This window comes from Dipteris shenzhenensis, chromosome 18, assembly GCF_047967505.1.
Source record: "Dipteris shenzhenensis isolate YYH24624 ecotype China chromosome 18, Dip_SZ_1.0, whole genome shotgun sequence".
In the NCBI taxonomy this organism is placed as follows: domain Eukaryota; kingdom Viridiplantae; phylum Streptophyta; class Polypodiopsida; order Gleicheniales; family Dipteridaceae; genus Dipteris; species Dipteris shenzhenensis.
In genome coordinates this window covers 26,376,833-26,396,544 of record NC_141613.1, presented here as the reverse complement: position 1 = coordinate 26,396,544, position 19,712 = coordinate 26,376,833, and positions in this window count along the sequence as shown.

The following is a 19,712-nucleotide window of genomic DNA, read 5'->3' as shown; positions in this document are numbered from 1 at the left end:
TCTCGCTCTCTCTTTCTTCTTCCTTGCTCTCTCTTCCATCGTCAACATCTTCTTCTACTTATTCCCATCTTATTCTCTTCTCCTTTCTCTCTCTCTTTCTCTCATTTTCTCTCTCTTTCTCTCCTCTCTTTTCCTCTATTTCTCTCTCTTTTTCTCTCTTCTCTCCTCTCTTTACCTCTCTTTCTCGCTCTCTCTTTCCTCTTCCTCGCTCTCTCTTTTCCCTCTTTCTCTTCTCTCTTATTTTCTTTCTCTCCTCTCCGTTCCTCTCTTTCTCTCCTCTCTTTTCCTCTCTTTCTTTCCTAGCTTATTTCGCTCCTCTCTGTTTCTCTCCTTCTCTCGTCCTTTCTCTCCTACTTTTCTTTCTCTCCTCTCTTCCTACTCTTATTCTCTCCTCTCTTTATCTTCTTCCTACTCTTTTTCTCTTCATATTCCTACTCTCCTCTCTTTTCCTCTCTTTCTCTCTCTCTCTCCTCTCTTTTCCTCTCTTGGTATCTTTTTTTCTCTCTCTCTCTCTCTCCTCTCTTTTCCTCTCTTGCTCTCTTTTTTTCATTCATGATGGGACAACCTTCATTCATTCATGATGGGATGACCTTCATCATCAACTCAGGGGCCACTGCCCCAATATGACTTCTTAGGCTTTGCTGAAGCCGTAGCCGTAGCAGAGATCATCTCAAGGCACTCAACTGATAGCCCATTTGATCTCATGGCAACTGTTGAAACACAGAATTCCTACTCAGTCTTGGAGATCATCTGCAGGCACTTGACAGATACCCCATTCGATCTCATGGCGACTGCTAAAATGCATAATTCCTACTCAGTCTTAGAGAACATGGTCCCCGCAGCTACACAAACACAATATAAGAAAAGAGACACGAAATGGTTTCAGTTTTCTTGAGAGATTCAGGTATGGTAGTTAAAAGGCCTTGAACATTCTACATAGATGGATGACAAGAACCTGGTACATCATGCCTTGATATCTCAATAGAGATCATGCTCTTTCCATTCATGTTCCCTTTTAGACATAGCACTTATGATGGGGATATATGGTTTGCAAATTACCTAAAAATGAGGATTGGGACACTCTTCTCATTCTACACTTTGTACAAGCCATATTTATTGCTCATGTACCAACTGAAACAAGTCGCAAACCGTATCCAGACAACTTGTTTGCAAAGAGAGATAGATAACTTTAAGAAGACCAACAAAAATGCAAGAAAACAAGAAGTCTACAAAAATATTCTCAAATACAAGCTACCCGCAACCCTAAAAAGATCACCATCATGGGACCATCGTAACTTGAAAGACATGATTGCAATGGTTGACGTGTGGGGATTACCAAACTTGTTTTTGACACTAACGCCTTATGAGGTCACATGAACACGTTGGTTTGAAATGGATGAAATAGAGAAAATCATCTCCCCCATCAACCCAAACTTCACTTGGAGGGATTGCCCAGTTGACTGCACAGTTCTCTTTTATTTCCAGTTCCAGATGTTCTTGTGGCATTTTATCTTTAATCCATCTTGTATACTCGGTTGAGTCGAACATCATCTCATCCGAGTTTTTAAGCATCCTATGAGATAGAAAACTGACAATAGAAGAGATACATCACTACCTCGGTGGCATGATGATCAATGATCGCCTTGATGCCATAGAATACGATCTAAAAATACTGCACAAGCTATTTTCTCCTGCTGAGATATATCATGTCTTGCCAACCAGAAATGCAACCGATGAGCCCTTGTTAAAAGAATGGCTAGATGATGAAAAATTCCATGAGATCAATAAAATTACAAATGGAGATAGAATTATCATCACCAAGAACATTGACCTGACAATTAGAGCAGCCAATAGTGCAACTGCAACTGTCAATAACATCAAGCTCTCCTCAACTAATGGAACTATTATAGCTATCCATGCTATCATCAACATGATATCACAACCAATTGTCTTATGCAGGACAAGATATCAAAGAAAACCAATGAATGGCAAGTGGTACCACAAGACAACTTTCCCAATCACACTAGCATACACTGTCACAGGACACAAAACACAAGGATGCACTATCTCAACCAAAGCAGTGGTGGTCATTCAGGAAGCATTCACGCCTGGGCTGGCACATCTCATGCTATCTTGAGTCACATCAAGGTGAAATCTTCGCATTTTGGGTCAATTAACACCTGATGACTTTCAACCTATCCAATTCTAAATGGTACTATTAGAACAATTCTAACTTACTTATAATAGTTACAAGAAATTTAGTGAAAGTCTAACTTTCATTCTCTACTTGCAGATCTACCATCCATTCAAGATTTATCAATCACATCATTGTACAGAAAACAAGAAGAAGGAGAAGAAGCTGAGGTCCAAGGAGCCTAAGAAACACTTGAAGACAATGGGACTGACGGAAGCAAGCTCAGCCCAAAAACTCAGTTGTGAGTACTGTTCTCGAAAAAATCAAGATAATGCTGGATGTTGGTATAATCCTAATCATAGGGGGAGACTCTCTCATCATTTGCAAAGCAATACAATAGCAGCACCACCACCTGTAGCAAATTAGGTAGGGGTGAATGCTCCACAACAACAAATGAGTCCACCCAATCCAAATTGGGGGAACCAATCTTGTCCATACAACAGAAACAATGCCACTCAAGATTGTACCTATTGTGGATAACCAGGACATAGACAAGGAGATCGGGATGTGAGCTTTGGTGCAAACATTGGAATGATAATGGGATATTGATTGTACCATACCAGAATCTTCCTCAACAACAACAACAATCAGCAAATCAAAATCAACAACCATCAGCATAGGCGAATGCTGTAATTATACAAATTGATGAAAATGTTTTAAGAAAGGAAGCTAAAGAAAGTACTAAACCTGCCAGAAGTGGGGCAGTAGATCTAAGTACTGTTTTGCAAGTGACATATGATTGACTGTGTAGGTTGTGAAAAGGAGACCGAGATGTCCAAAGAACAAGGCTGTCCTAAGGCACTCATGGTCACGAGATCCAAGGGGAAGATCCATGGGAATAAAAAGCTGCCTAAGGAAGACAAGTCAAAGCACTCAATTGATTGGGTTGAGCAAGATCATGTTTGGCAAAATCTAGTGAAGGTTATTGAGGAAGTTAATGTTGTTGAAGAAGGTAAACAGATGAAAAGATTACCTTCAAAGACCACAAGATAGTTTCAAAAATTCCTGTAGCAAGAACAAATGAGGAAAAAAGATAACCTGAAGAGGCAAAGCTAGTTCCAGAGAAGAAGGAGCAAGTGGGTGTTGTTCAAAGGAGTGCAACACAGCTAGTTAAGGGTATTGTTTCTGAGCAAAAGCATGAAGGTGATCACTCGGTTGTAGATGCAATGGCACAGCATATTAATACAGAAGGAGCTTTTCTAGAATTTGTTAAAGGAAAAAATTGATGTGACTTTGGATCAAATCTTGAATTTGGTCCTAGCTTTTAAAATCCAACTTTTGTCTATGTTGGGAGCCACAAGTACAAGCCCAATAGATAAGGCAATTGGAGCAGTTACGGAAGTAATGGAGGAAGAAGTCTTCAGAGTCCAACAAGAGGATCCCGAGGTAAAATCAACCCAAATAGAGGATGTAGATTATACTGTTCCTATGATTGTAGTGGAGTATAAATCCCAAATGGTACTAGAAGTTTTATTGGATGGTGTGAACATACTATCCGAAGAATGGTGTGAACATACTATCCGAAGAATTATATAAAAAGTTATGTGAATGCATTACAACCAGCCCCTTTTCAAGTGAAGATGGTGGATCACAGACGGATTCAGCCACTTGGAATAGTAAGGAACCAACAAATTAGTGTTTGTGGATCGACCTACATGGCAAGCTTTGTGGTACTTCATTTGGAAGGGAAGGACAAATCTTATTCAATGTTGTTGGGTAGACCTTGGTTTTGAACAACCAAGATAAAGCAGGATTGGGGAGTAGATAAGGTCACTATTCAAAAAGGAAAAAAGTTTCCTTCAAAGAAATCCATCATTAATCCCTATATTTGAGATTGATGTGCAAAGAATTATACAAAACTATGCTAAAAAGCAAGCAGTTGATCCTTGTTCAAGTCGGGTGGCTGCAGTTCCAAAAGATTCGAATTTAGTGACTGATATTCTGAAGTAGGAATAGAAACACAACAAAAAATAGAAAGCAGTCCAAAGAATGGGATGTTGATGGGGAGAAAGAAGAATAATATGTTACACCATATATTCAAGCATTTGTTCAAGCAAAACCAGCTTTTGAAGACCACCTCAAAATGTGTGTGAGAGTTCAAGAGGATGAACTTCAAGAAATGAACCTTGGGATAGAAAGTAGTCCGAAAATGGTGCGAGTGAGTTCTTTGTTGGAAAATCCTTTTAAGGAATCGTTAAAGGACTTACTACTTGAATTTGTAGATGTCTTTGCTTGGCAATATATAGATATAAAAGGAGTTGATCCATCCTATTATCAACATCAGATAAATTTGAAAAAAGATGCAATCCCAGTAGTCCAACAAAGCTACCGAATGAACTCGAATTATGCGGCAAAAGTAAAGGAGAAAATTGATAAACTACTAAGAGTAGGTTTTATCTACCCTGTGGACAAGGTAACATGGCTATCACTGATAGTCATCGTTCTAAAAAAGAATGGTAAGCTTTGAGTTTGCATTGATTACTACAAGCTAAATGCAACCACAATAACATATCCCTTTCTATTACCCCTTTGTGATACAATGCTAGACGCTATGCCCAGCCATGAAATGTATAGCTTTCTTGATGGCTTCAGTGGATACAATCAAATTAGAATGGCTCTAGAGCATAGAGAAAAAAGAACATTCATCATGGAGTGGGGGGTATTTGACCAAATATGAAGAGGGGAGAGGAGAAGAGTGGAGATGAGGAGAGAGGGCACAGCTAGAGAGCACACCACAAATGACTAACTATACACTAGATTTGGTTGAAGATGTAGAATATATACAAACACATTTAGGGTTAGGGTTAGGGCATCTAACCCTTTCCTTTATAGCACTATATATGTGTCAGTGCTATGCACATGTAATCACATGATGTTAATCATGGTCTCTCAACACCTTCCCTCAAGATCAATATCATGAAGTAGGCCTTCCCTCAAGATGATGATTTTGGGGATTCGAAGAAGGACTGAGCATTACATTCCATGACACCCCTTTGATGGGAATGTCCTTTCTCTAAGTCAAACCAAGAGCTTGTTGGTGAACAATTCTTTAAAAGCTCTTTACCGAGTGGTTTAGTAAAGATGGCTACAACATTCTCTTTGCTATCACAATGCTGCAGTGTGATGTCACCAAGTAACACTCTTTCTCTGATGAAGTGCTCTCTAACATCAATGTGCTTTGTCCTAGAGTGATATATTAGATTCTTGGACAAATCTTGAGCTGATTGATTATCACAGTATATTGTTGTTGGCTTTGATTCATCAAAGTAATATGTTTATGACAATAGTCTTCTGAGCCATATAGCCTCACATGCACCTGTAGTAGTGAGTGCCCATGCACCTGTAGTAGTGAGTGCCCTATATTCTGCTTCAATTGAAGACAAAGAAACAGTTGTTTGTTTGTTTGACAACCATGATACAGCACCTTGACCAAGGAAAAATGCACATCCCAGTCTGGATCTCCTAGTCTCATGATCTCCACATAGTCACTGTCACAGTATCCATGCAACCTTGGATGACTTCCTCTATATTCTATTCCAAACTTTCTTGTATACCTTTGATGTATGTCAAGAAACTTTTGGCTGCATTCCAATGAGACTATTTTGGATTTGCCATAAACTATGCAAGTGAATAACAAATATCAAGCCATGTGATAGTTAGATATAAGAGATCCAGTGAGCTACCTATAGTACCTGTAATTGATTGTAGGCTTCTTATGAAGCATTCACTGGACACAAGCCATGCATCGGGCATCTCTGCATATTTGGTTGCATAGCATATGCCCACATATATGACGATCATTGCAGAAAATTGGATGCAAAGTCACTTAAATGCATCATGGTTGGCTACAGTGAAGACAACACAAGTTGTATGATCCCATCAACCACAAGGTCATTAGCTCCAATCTTTGATGAGGAATCAGAATGCAAAACCTCGAATACACAGGAGATAGACACATCGATTACTCAATCATTTACAGAATCAACGAGGCTCAAAAGTGAGTGATACCTGCAACGAAATGTGCACATGATGTGACGAGTGCGTAGAGCACAAAAAATCGAGCGATTTTCCTTTTTGGAGCACCCTCAAATTCTTATTGCTTGATCTAGGTGGAGGGGAAAAAAGGGTGCAAAGTGCTCAATGATTATGTGGTAGTGTGAGTCACATGCGGTGATGATATGGCAGTTGTGCTTAGCAAGGGGTGTGCCTGGCAAGGGTCAGGTGGCAATTTGACTGACCTAACCCAACATTAGGTTGACCTAACTAGGGTCAAGTTGACTAACCCAAGGTTAGCTTGACCTAACCAGGGTCACAGTAACCATGATTACATGGCAACGACAGCTGGCAGGTGACATGAAATAGCCTATGTGGCTGTTGATTGGTCAATGCTGATGTGGCACTGTGGATAACCTTGATGATGTGGCACTCTCCCAATCGTGCTGATGTGGCAGGGGATAAGACGCTGATGACGTGTTAGTTGGTTGATGATGTGTAAAGGCGATAATGGAATATCTACAAGGGGGGCGGTGGTATGAAAGAGGGTGATTGCATTTTGTTCTTCGTCCTTGGTTATTTCTTCAGAGTATGCTACGTGAATTGTTTCAAAATTTCTCACCAAGGACTCAAGTGAGTCTTGGAGAGCTTGTAGCACCCAATTAAAGAGTATTATTATTCCGAGGGGACAGTAGGTGGTGGTCTAGTAGACCGCAAGGTGTCCTTGAGCTTGGACTGCAGAGACTCGGCCATAGGTCTGCATCCCATTTATGTCTGCGTGCAGAATTTCGGAGTACAGATCCATGGTGTGAGTTCATCGGGTTTTGCAAGTTGCATCACTTCATCATCTGCAGGATAATTAAGGGACTCAGTGAGTGATGACACGGCACCAGCCTTGAAAATTGAGAAGAATGGGATGGGAGGATAGGGTTTGAAGATCGGAGGGGCAAAGAAGAGATAGGGAGGTGGGCTAAAGGTCAAGAGAAAAATACGACATGGCTAAGATGGGGCGACAGTGGTCGGGATTATGACAGAGGATAGTTTGAAGGGCATTGGGCGGTAGTGGAGTAGTGAGGTCTAGGTGGAAGGTGAGGTTTTGTGCGCGGAGTGCATGAAGTGCATTTGGAGGGTTTGGGTGATGGTGCATGGTGCAAGTGTATATGTGGCTAACTGTGCGAACATCTCCCGGTACATTGTGAAATCCTGCTGCTCATGGTCTTCCAACCCTGACTCCTTCAAGTAGCTAGTGGCACATTGTCTTTCGATCTCTTCTTGGAGGGAGACCATGAGGCTACTCTCTTGTGCCAGTAGATCCTGTAGGGAGTGGATCTGTTCATTGTGGGTCTCCTGGGTGCGGGCGTACCACTACTCTGCTTCTGCTTGCTACTCCAGAGTTGTGCGCAGGGCTGATTCTTCCTTTTTTGCCTATTTCATAAATGTCTAGATCAGGGATTCGCTAGTGGCGAGGTCATCTTTGACTTTCGTCAGAGTGAGCTTGAGCTCTTCCACCTTGGCCCGGTACTCTTCGGCTCGGTGTAGTGCAGCCTGGTCCATTGCTTGAGCTGCGACCGTTGTCGACTGGCTTTCCTGTGCCGAGAGTTAGGCTTGGATGAGGTTGGAGGAGAGTTGTGAGGCTTGCTCTTGCCTCCTTTGTAAGATCGTGTGGGTGACTTGCGGTAGTTGTGCCATGGCTTCAAAGAGCTTCATCTCCATGATGTCAATGCATGACAACTATTCTGCCGTTATATGGCTATAGCCTCCCGGTGCCTTGTATTGGGGCATGCTGCAAAATTGTATGGCCTCTGCTAGGCCCTCCCATGGCATGGAAGAGGTGCCTATGGTAAAGGATGCTATCTCTTGAGGGTTGGTGGAGACTGAGAAGAAGGGTGTAGCTGGGGTTGTTGGCGTAGTTGCGGCTCCTGTATGGAGGCTGATTTCGATGGTGTCATCGCCTTGGAGGTATTCAATGAGAATAGGCCCTCCTTGCACCTATTTATCCTTATCCTGAGGACCTAGCCATTGCATGCATAGTTGTCGTTGCACAAATTCATGCAACTGGCTTTCCTCATATTGGTTGAGCGGCTGACTTGGTTCCGGTTGCACATGGGTGACCAGAGTGGCACTTGGCATTGTCCTCACTCTCTTGGGCCTGGTTTTTGTCTCTTCTTGTGTGGTCTGTATTGGACCAATGGCAGATTTCATGGTGAGGTCGAAGCTGATGGGCGGATGCTGACTTTTGAGGTAATAGAGGACCGGCATGTACATCATTGGATTGCCAATGATGTCCCCGTGGGTGCTGAGGTCATCTCTCATTTGGCTGTAGTAGTAATCAGCCCAGTTCATCTACTACATGTTCACCATTCGCAATAAGATATTGGGCACCACGGATTGATAATGATCCGTGTGCTTCACTTGGGTGAGCCATCGCAGGGCTCTTGTCAGGCGCTCTACCTCGGGCTTATAGATGGTGTTGAACTGGATGTGGCCTCTACACTTGTGGCAGTCGTAGTGGCAGACCATCTTTAGGGAGTTGAGGCTCTTCTTTTGCCTAGAATATTTCTCTGCCACCACTGGCAGGTTGAATACTGCCCATACCATGTTCTGATTGATTTGGTAGTGTTGTGGGTTGCCTATTGCATCTCTCAAGACACCGATGTTGGTGTTGCTATCATATGTCTTGAGGAATTCTACTAGTAGCATCATGTCTAGGTGGCATGGGAAGCAGTCTGCTACTCTCTACAAGCCTGAAAATTTAAGGGCTTCCACAATTGCCAGGTCCTGGAGGGCGGTGTATGCTGCTGCAGTGTGGTAATAGAGGGAGTATTCCCAACCCTCGAAGGCGAAGCGCGAGTGGATCACACAAGCATTTAGCACTTGGATCCATGCTTCTCCCAATGGCAAGTGCACTTGTGAATGCACGATCTTGTATTTGCCAACAGTGGCACCAGAGTGCGCTTTTGTGTTTTTGTGGGGGTTGTGCCTATCGTGGCTAGCTGAGTCACTTGTCTGGTGGAGGTCTCTTCGTGTTGTAAGTCCTTCGACGGTAATTCATCCAGCATTCAAATTGTGGCCAAAGGAGTGCTCTAGGAATCTGAGGGGCCCGTGGCCTCTGGAATAGGGCGAGGGTGGAGATCCAGGTGAGTCTTGAATTCAAAAAAGTCATGTTCAGACTCCATGGCAAACAGAAGTGGAAGTTGCATGACGAGGGAATTGGTGGATGAGGTCCTAGGAATAGGAGGACATCAATTTGCTGGTGGAGGTGGAGAAGAAGTGGGCAGGAAATTGTCAGATTTTTGGATAAATTTTAATAGAGTTTGGCTGCAACAGCTATGGTGACGACCCGATGCGGTAGGCCTACTTTTATAGATTTTATCCCCCCGACTGACAAGATACTGGTATGGCAATGGTCGATGCTAAATTTGATGCCAATGGTCAGTGATGAATTTGATGGCGATGGTCGGTGCGAAGTCTATTAGGCTGCGGCCATCACGGTACCCAATAAGGAAAGGGGCAATGCTGTGTTGGATGGCAACGACCCGGTGGGGATCGTGATCATGATGCAGTGGATTGGTCGAGGGGGGAGTCACAACCACTGGCCATCCTCCTCTTGGATTTTGAGAAGGCCTACGACAGGGTGGAGTGGTAGTTACATGCTTATCGGAGGACACACGGGTGAGGCCTTTCCTCTCTCACTCGGTCTGCCAGGGTTGCCCACTCGCTCCCATCCTCTTCTTGTTTGTGGCAGAGGCTTTGGGCTACTACTTGAGATCACAAGTGGTGGGCCTCCCAGGGTTGAGTCTCCCAATCAAACAGGAGGAGGAGCTGCTTGACTTGGAGTTTGTAGATGACACGACCTTGTATGTTGAGGGAACCACAGCGAGTCTAGAGAGAGTCAAGGGTGCCCTGGCTATCTACTGCAGGGCCTCGGGTGCACGGATCAACTAGACAAAATCCATAGGTTTCTTCACAGGCTCTTAGGAGACACAGGAGATCCGTGAGTGGGGGAGTCACTTGGCTTCAGATGGATACCACGAGCTTTTGTGCTCCTTTTGAGCTAGGCCCTAGGGCGGTGTGCTGGTGGAAGCTGGATCATCCGGTCATCTTTGCTGCGTTGCTTCATTGTCGTGAATCGGCGAGGTCGGGGCCAAAGCAAGGGGGCTTGGTCTACATAGTGGGACTATCGCCGTTTGACCACCATTGGTAAGCAAAGCAGTTCGGGCATGCCAGTCAACTTGGCAGTTGACGGTGTAGCACCAGGTTCTTCCTAGAATAATCTGTTCTTCAGTGGCTTCTGTAGGGAGAACATAAAATCATATATCCACAACTTGATGAACAACCATTAGACTTAGATTTACATAACCCAAGGTTTGCAGAAGTTGGCTATTTATAGCTCTTATTGAGGCAATAGTGAGGGTTAGGGATACCTGCAGCTTTTCCCATACCTCTCAGGAGATGAAATTGTTGCTCGCTCTTGGGTCCACAAGTGCTTTGATGCACATGCGCAGTACCTATAGTTGAACAAGCAACCTGGCTGGCTCTATTGTTAGCTCATCTATTAGTTGAATCTGTGCAGTCATTGCCTTATAGAGGGTCATTTGTCTATGCTGTCAAATCTTAGCATTACGGATTCTAGCTTCCTCGATATCCTAGCGCTTCATCCTAGCCACCTCTGCCTTGAGATTTTTTTCTCTATGCACAGCTTGAAGGGTAGGGATAGTGAGTGGTCCGTAGTATCTTTTCAATTTGCTTCCGTTTAGGTAGCCATCCATTTTCATTCCATCAAGGGTGGCTATTTGGCACGCCCCTTGGGGGGTGATCTCAACTATGTGGTGAGGACCCACACCTCGGTACTTAAGCTTACATTTGGTGTTGCGGACATTGTACAGGAGTGCCTGCCAGGTCCTTATTCTTGAGGTTGCGGTTGAACCATTTCTTATGTTGGCGCTTTTCTACTCGGAGAGCGTAGGCTGCTCTTCGCAACCTTGTCTCTTCTAACTTTTTGAGGTCAACTAGCCTCTCGGCTAGCACGTTTTTCCGTGAGTCTTTCCCTTATGGAAAGACAGAGACTAGGCACTACATACTCCATCGGCATTACTGCCTCTACCCCAAAGGCTAACTTGAAAGGGGTACAATGTGTTGCCACCTTGTAGGAGGTATTGTAGGCCCCTAATGCTGCTATGAGCTTATGCGCCTAGTTTGTATGACTGGCTTCTACTGTACATGTGATAATCTTACAACAAGTTTTGTTGGAGCTTTTAGCCAAGCCATTTTCTCTAGGGTAATATGGCGTTGACTTCCTATGAATGATCATAAAGTCGCTTGTCAGGATTGCTATGGTTTCATTGATGAAGTGGGTTCCTCGGTTGCTGACTAACTCGAACGAGCATCCAAACCGCATGATGACTTGTTCATATAAGAACTTGGTGGTGGATCTTCCATTTGCCTTTACCGTGGCCCTTCCTTCTACCCACTTGGTGAAGTAGTCGGTGGCTAGGATGATGTATCAAGCCCTGGCCCCCTTAGCAGTTGGGCTTATGGGACCAATGAAATCGATGCCCCACTTCTTGAAGGGTTGGTCAGCCAGGATCCCGGTTATCATGTCTAGCCTGTGTGGGATTTGTATGCGCTAGTAGGAGTCACATCGTTTGACGAATTCGGCCGCATCCCCGAAGAGCATTGGCCAACAAAGACCAACTTGTAGCACTTTACGTGCTGCAACCTCAAAGACAGCGACGAAATGGCCCTCTGTGATTCCTGAGTGGGCTTCTTCAAGCACCTCGATCTATTCGTGTTCGTATATGAACCTTCGCAGTATGCCATCCTTACCCAGGCGATAGAGTTGGCTTGCTATTAGCTGATATGGCGTTGCGTCCTTACTGAGTTTATGGGCTCTATCCTTCTTAGGTCTTGGCTTAGGGGTAGTCCGTTGGCTAAGTAGTGGCCAATTTTGGCGGCCCATCGTGGAATGAATTCAAGGAAGAAGAGGGAAGCGTCAAGGAGATCATCTTCTACTCTTGTTGGAGCTTTGCCATTAGTAGGGATCCTCGATAGGTGGTCGGCTAAAATGTGGGTATTGCCCTTGCGCATTGCGACTGTGAACTCGAATTCTAGCAAGATCAACATCCAACTAGTGAGAATAAATTATTCCATAAGTAAAAGTGTCCTTTTAAAAATATAAATGTCATTATAAATATAAATATTTCTTCAAAGGTGTATTTGAAAGCGGAGAATACCATAAAAGATATACTATTTTTTGTAAATGGTAGAGTTGTCACATTAGTAGTTGTTTTATAGTTTTACAAACTATCTTTCAACAAATAAAATTTAATGTTTCATTGAATTTGGAATACTAGCAAATATATGGATATCCTGTGATAGTTATAGTGGAACTGCGAAAAGAAACCTTGTTTTAGTGTAATAAATAAATTAAAACTAATAACAAGTACTAACAAATAAATAGCATTACCTGTAAAGTAGAAATAACAGTGTATTTGAAATACTATCTTGCAACTAAACTAAAGTAAGCGTTTGTTTGATTTGAGTGATTTATTATGGGAAATACATTTGGTTAGCTTCTACAAAGAGTTCATGTTAATCATCAGTAGACTTCTTATCAGTATATTCAAAATGGTATTTTCAATATATATGCGCTAAATTATGTGTGGATTAAAATTATATTTTGTTTGGATGATTACAAGTAGTAGCATTGCTTTAAATTCTCTAATAAAGAGAATAATATGTTTACCAATTTCCTAAGTATTAGAAACTCATAAGATGGATTCGTTGAGAAGCTGAAAATAAATTTTCATCTGAATAAGATCTTCCAAATGAACTAAAGTAAAGATAACTTTAACATTATAAATGCATTCCCTTTGTTTAAATAACAGAAGCAGAGTTGAATTATGTACACATCTACTTCTAAGTTTTCAAAGTATATTGTTTACTTAATGAAGTTTTCTTGAATTAAAAGAAAAAACGAGAGTAGACACAAGCTTTTTTTATGTACAATTTTTTTTGTTTAATAGGAAAAGTAAGAGTTTTTTACAAAGTAACATGTAGCACCAAATGCTACTATGTTATGAAACAACAAAGCTTACAAGCTTGCATTATATAGTAGGTAAAAAACACTCGATGAAAATCTTGAACTGTGTAACAAAAGAAACTGAAGGTGGAAAACATTAGACTATCACTTCACTATAAGAAAACTGGATTGATGAACTTATCAAACACCATTACGCCTTACAGGGATAAACCCTGCAACCAAACCTTCGATTCTTTGGTCGAATAACTCTGATTTTAGGATTTGTGTGTTGTCTTCCAGTAACTCTATGAAAGGTCGAGGCAAATCTAGAACTTTGTCAACCCATGTGCCCTTCAATGTAACCTCCACAGTTGCACCATCTAAGCTCGTAATGAGTGCCTTCACTTTGGGGATCTTTTCCAGAATTGTAATCCGGTCGCACGTTAAGCATCAAGGTACAGTATTCTCCTTCAAGATCTTTCCTTCTTTACAAAATGAGCACACAGGCTCATACAATGTTGAATTCAGACCCGTAACATTGAGGATGCCGCCTATCCATTCAAACATCATACCGAGTATTAAGTAACAACATATTATAATATGTTACAAAATATTATATACTAATGTATGTAAATCAAATATTACTTGATTGCTGTAACTGATCTATTAAATATGTCGGTGGAACACTCTAGCTAATTTAGCAAAGATTGAAGGAACTCTTGCGAGTGCCATGATAGTCAAATCAAGCACGTCATGATATTTATTATAACAAAATCTAAGAAAGAAATACAAAACTAATTTACCATTACAAAACAAATTAATACAATCATGCTTATACATTTTGGTTGCAGGTTTCATTTAAGCTCAAATATTAAATTACAAATACCAACACTCAAATATATTCATGCCAAGTACTTGTTCAGTAATGACCACAAAAATCTGGAATGGGATTACAAAACTTATTAATTGAAATACATCCAACCTAGTTATTCTTGTTGCGATAATTTGGTATTACATATCCTTTAACAATATTGTATTAATGAAATATTTCTTAACAAAATACATAAGTTTTTGCCCAGAGACAATCATTAGACAGAGTTCTCTCTGTAAACTAATTTTTTACTATCTACTAGCTACAACTGTAATACTCTGGAAAAGCAAAACTTCAAGCTCTATATACATCTTCTTTAAAAGTAAATATTTGGCATGAGCCAAAAGTGTCGATAAGTTGGAAAAGCAAAACTTCAAACTCTATATACATCTTCTTTAAAAGAAAATATCAGGCATGAGCCAAAAGTGTCGACCCTTCCATTAATAATGACTTCCAAACATGCTAGAAGACAATCACATTGATAGACAAACCACAACAATCAATATACACACCATCACTTAAAGTAACCACGATAAAGCTACAAAATATGACCAAACATTACTGCTACAAACACAAATATAAAACTCCAAAATAATGAACGGCTGGTAGCTTCATACTAGATACGGATGTCTAGAACATCATGTACACATAAAACCTAAATGAACAGAACAACAAAATAGAGCACACAAACCCTAAACAATTCAACACTCAACCCTAAGTATGTTGCTAACACAAACTCTTGCGAACATAATCTCGCTAAGATCTTTGTAGCGCTGAAAATCACAATATTCATTTTTTATGAACACAAACAGAAAAGCGTACAAAGAATCACGCCATCCTTCCATCACAACCAAGCGTTAAACTCATCATCAAAAGCACTGCATTCGCCGATACATCCCTCATTGCAATTCTGCGATTGTTTGGGGCTATGCCGCACAAGAAGAAGGGAAGGAGAAAAGGATCCGTCATTGCATTTGCCCATACATCCATTATTGCAAATCTGCGCCTGTCTCAACCGATGCGGTAGAAGGAGAAGGAAAGGAGAAAGAAGCAGAAGTCTTGTTGCTGATACCGATTGCCGAAAAGGAACGCAACACATGCAGCCTTTGCATGCTTTCGAATTCCCCTTTGACACAGACAAAACATAAACGTACGACCACATAGGAGACGCGTGGTTAAAAAACTAGCAACAATGACCTCCAAAGCAACGTGCAATAGCCGTGCATCACAGTCAAATGACAAGCTCGCACAACACAGTGCAAGGAACCATGTAGAAGCCATGGAGAAATGCTCTTGTGAGCAGGTTGTCAATATATATTCAATCAAAGTGACATGGCAAAGCCTCCCTCAGATCTATCAAAGAACACAAACGCTCTTATACTTAGCGATTATACACATACTATAACCACCTTCAAATAGCAACCACATAAAAAGAACTGAAACACTAAGACTCGACAACAGTCACAACCAAGCAAGAAATTAGATGGAAGAGGGCAGACCTTTGGCATCAGACATCTGGCTATCGAAATCACAAAGACACACATCGTACACAAGCATAGGGGAAGAAAATCGCAGCAGGAAAGAAACCAAAGTTTCTATTTAAAAGAACCTCGCAACACGAGACCTACACGCAACCACAAGAATCATGCACACCTAAGGTATATCAAAGTAGAGATGTCCGGCCGATGTCAAGAATGGCTCGACTATTGACAGAGGATTCATTTCTAAAACGTAAAATAGATCTAATAACTCAGAACATATAGGACCCTAAGGGCAATTTATGCAACCCTTACATACTTCTACATTCCTGTTTCAAGGTCCCGTATCAAGAAGATTTATATAACGATGATAAAACGGACGGAAGCAACGCATACGAAACTCATTGTAACGCTAAACTTTAGGAGATATATGTGCAAGATCGTCAAAGTACAATGACGATTTACCTTGTACGCATTCCGACATGTCCATTTTGCAACCACTCCCCATCACAGTCGAAATGTTTACTTTCAAACTCGAGATTCTTCAAATCCTCAGACACGAAAGCTTAACACTGAAGCCGCTTCTATATTTCGAATACAATGAGTATTGCAACTAGTAGATATCGAAAAGCAGATATCATTACAGTTCAACCCTCAAGCCTTTTATAGGCAAGCTCCCACGATCAAACAACAGAAATAACAACTTCTAAAATGGTTTGGACTCTTTTCTTCGCAGTTCGATGTCATTCGCTTAGGAGGAGCTAAGGGCAGAATTGTAGCTATTGGCCTCTCGGAGTATCTAATCTTACTACTCTCTTTTCTCGATTTGTTTGTGGCCAAATTCAGTTGTTGCTGGCCTCTTGTAGTATCAAATCTTCTTTCTTTCTTTTCTCGAGATTTTTCTCCCCTGCGCGCCTTTTCCTTTGTAGTTTGTTGTCGTTTGCTTTAGAAGGAGCTAAGGCAAAATTGTAGCTGCTGCCTTCTCACATTATCTGATCTTCTTACTTTCTTTTCTCAAAAAATTTATCCCCTTTCCTTCGCAATTCGTTATGCTTTGTCAAACTTCATTTCTTGCTCCTGTTTGCACATAGATTCAAACACGTCGTGATGCAATCTTCCTTTCGTATGTTCCTCGCGCATCATTATGCCTGTTGCTCTCGCACAGGGCTTCTTTGCTTACAGGAATGTGAGCTTTTTGCGCTATGGACCGAATTTGCTTTTGATCACTTAGAAGGAGCTAGGGTGGTATCACAGCTTCTGTCGACTTCTCGCAAAATCTGGTCTTCTTGCTCTGTTTGATCAAAATTTTTCTCGCCTATGTTCCCTTTCCTTTGAAGTTCATTATGCTTTATCGAACTTCTTTTCTCAGTCCTATTCGCACATAGATAAAAATTTGTTGTGTTGCGGCTCCCACGCAGGCTTTTTTGCGTATAGGAACATGAGCTTTCTGTGCTATGGACTGACGAAACCCCGTGTGCCCTTTCTTTTGCAGTTCATTGTTGTTTGCTTAGGAGAAGCTAACAGGCAATCGCAACTCTGATGGCTTCTCACCATATCTTATCTTCTTGCTTCAGCCACCACCACGACCTCCTTTTTTCTATAATTGCTCACACATCTTTTTGGCTGTTGCAAACGCATAGGGCTTCCTTGCCTGCAGCAAAGTGCTTTTCTCATGCTATGGACTCTGACAAAACCCCCGTGTGCCCTATCCTTCACAGCTCGAGGTTGTTAGCTTAGGAGGACGTAGGTTGGAGTGGCAACTATCGACTTCTTGCAGTATTTGATCTTGCTCACTCTCAAACTTTCTCCCCGCCTTGTGGTTTCCTTAGCACTTTGCTATTGTTTGCTTAGGAGGAACTAGGGCAAAATCCCAACTAGTGGCTTCTCATAGTCTTTTTGGCCCTGTAAGGGTCTTAAGGTCGTGTCGTTTTTGTGGATTGGGTTGGGGAAAGTGAGTTCCTGGTCAACTTGACCAGGTTATCGCAACCGGGTTAGTTAAGTTAGGGTTAGGTACGTGGTTAGTGGAGGGGTTAGGGATACGGGATAGTTTAAGTGCAGGGGTTAGTTTAGGGTTAGTGGCTCTATTTAGTACCACGTTTAGGGTTAGTGGTGGTCATTTCGCTGCGTCAGTCACCGAACTGTTTTTTGAGGCGCAGCAATTTACTCTGATGGAAGCAAAGTTAGGAGCCAAAAGAAACACTCATTTCATTGTCTATTTCTTTATGCGTTTTTGGCGAAGTTAGGAGCAAAGTCTCGAATTGTAGAGTGAATTCTTCTACTGTTCTCTCTCGACGTTTACAGCAAGTCGTCCGCCTTCAATGTTTCAGTACATGAGCTCAAATGCATGTTTGTTCGAGTCCAAAAGAATTAGACATGTAACATATGCTTGTTGCATGTCGATTACCAAGGGCAAATTTAAAGGGCCTTCTAGAAGTTGCGTTGTCGTGTAATCTATGGAGTGTAGGTGAAGTCGGTTTCAATAGAGTTGGTTTCAAATTTTGAGAGAACACGATTGGCATCACCATCACCAGCGAGAATCTAGCACGAAGGTACATACGAGAATGAGTGACGGAAGAAGATTGCAGATGAGAAGAACGGAGAGAATTTTTTTGAGAAAGAGAAGCAAGAAGATGAGATATTGGGAGAGGCTAGTAGCTGCGATTCCGCCCTAGCTCCTCTTAAGAAAATGACAATGAATTGCAAAGAAAAAGGCATGAACGGGAAAAAATTCGGAGAAAAGAAAGCCACTAGTAGCTGCAATTCCCCCCTAGCTCCTCCTAAGAAAACAACAACAAAGTGTGAAGAAAAAAGGGCATGGGGGAAGAGAAAAATATCGAGAAAGTAAGCAGTAAGATCGAATACTGAAAGAAGCCAGCACCTGCAATTGCGCCCTTGCTCCTCCTAAGCAGAATGATAGCAAACTACAAAGGAAAGGGCATGTAGGGGCAATAGATTTTCAGTAAAGAAAGCAAGAAGGTTAGATATTGTGAGAAGCCAACACTACTATGATTTTTTGCTAGCTCATCCTAAGCAAACCACAACGAATTACGAAAGAAAGTGCATGTGGTATAAATTTAGAGAAAAGAAAGTAGGAAGATCATATACTTTGAGAAGCAAGTGGCTGCAATTCTTCCCTAGCTCCTCCTAGGTGCACAACAGCAATCTACAAAGGTTTGGGCACGCAAGGTTTTGTGAGTACTCCATAGCATAGGAAGCTCACATTCTTGCAAGCAAAGAACCCCTATGCACAAGCAACAGCTAGAAAGACACACGAGCAATAGACAAAAAGAAGGTCGTAGCACGGCTCATTTCAATCTATGTGCAAACAGGAGCTTGAAAAGAAGTTCAACAAAGCATAATGAACTGCAAAGGAAAGGGCATGTAGGGGAGATATTTTTTAGAAGAAAATAGGAAGATCAGATACTGTGACAAGACAGCAATTGTGATTCGTCCCTAGCTCCTCCTAAGCCAACGGTAGCGAACTATGGCGGAAAGGGCACACGAGGAGAAAATTTACGGAAAAGAAAGTAGAGAGATCAGATACTACAAGAAGTGAGCAGCTACGATTCTGCTTGAAACTTTTTGAGAAAAGGAAGCAGGAATATCAGATACTGTAAGAAGCCAGTAGCTTTGATTCCAACCTAGTTCCTCCTAAGCGAACGACATTACATTACAAAGGAAAGGGCACGCAGGGTAGAAATTTTGAGAAAAGAAAGCAAGAAGATCAGATATTGTGAAAAACCAGTAGCAGCTGTGATTCTACCCTAGCTCCTCCTAAGCGAATGATAATGAACTGTGAACAAAAGGAAGATGGGGGAGAAAATGTTTTAGAAAAGAAAGCAGGAAGATCAAATACTACGAGAAGCCAGCAGCTGTGATTTCTCCCTAGTTCTTCTTAGGGAACGACACCAGATTGAGAAGAAAAGGGCATGTAGGGGAGAGAAATTTTGAGAAAAGAAAGCAAGAGGATCGGAGACTTCGAGAAGCCAGCTCCTTCTAAGAGAATGACACGGAACTACAAGAAGGAAATAATTTTGAGAAAAAAAAGCAAAAATATCAAAAACTACAAGAAGGCAGGAAATGTGATTCAGCCCTAGCTCCTCCAAAGCCAACGACAACGAATTACAAAGGTGTAGGGAATTGTCGGCAGGAGGC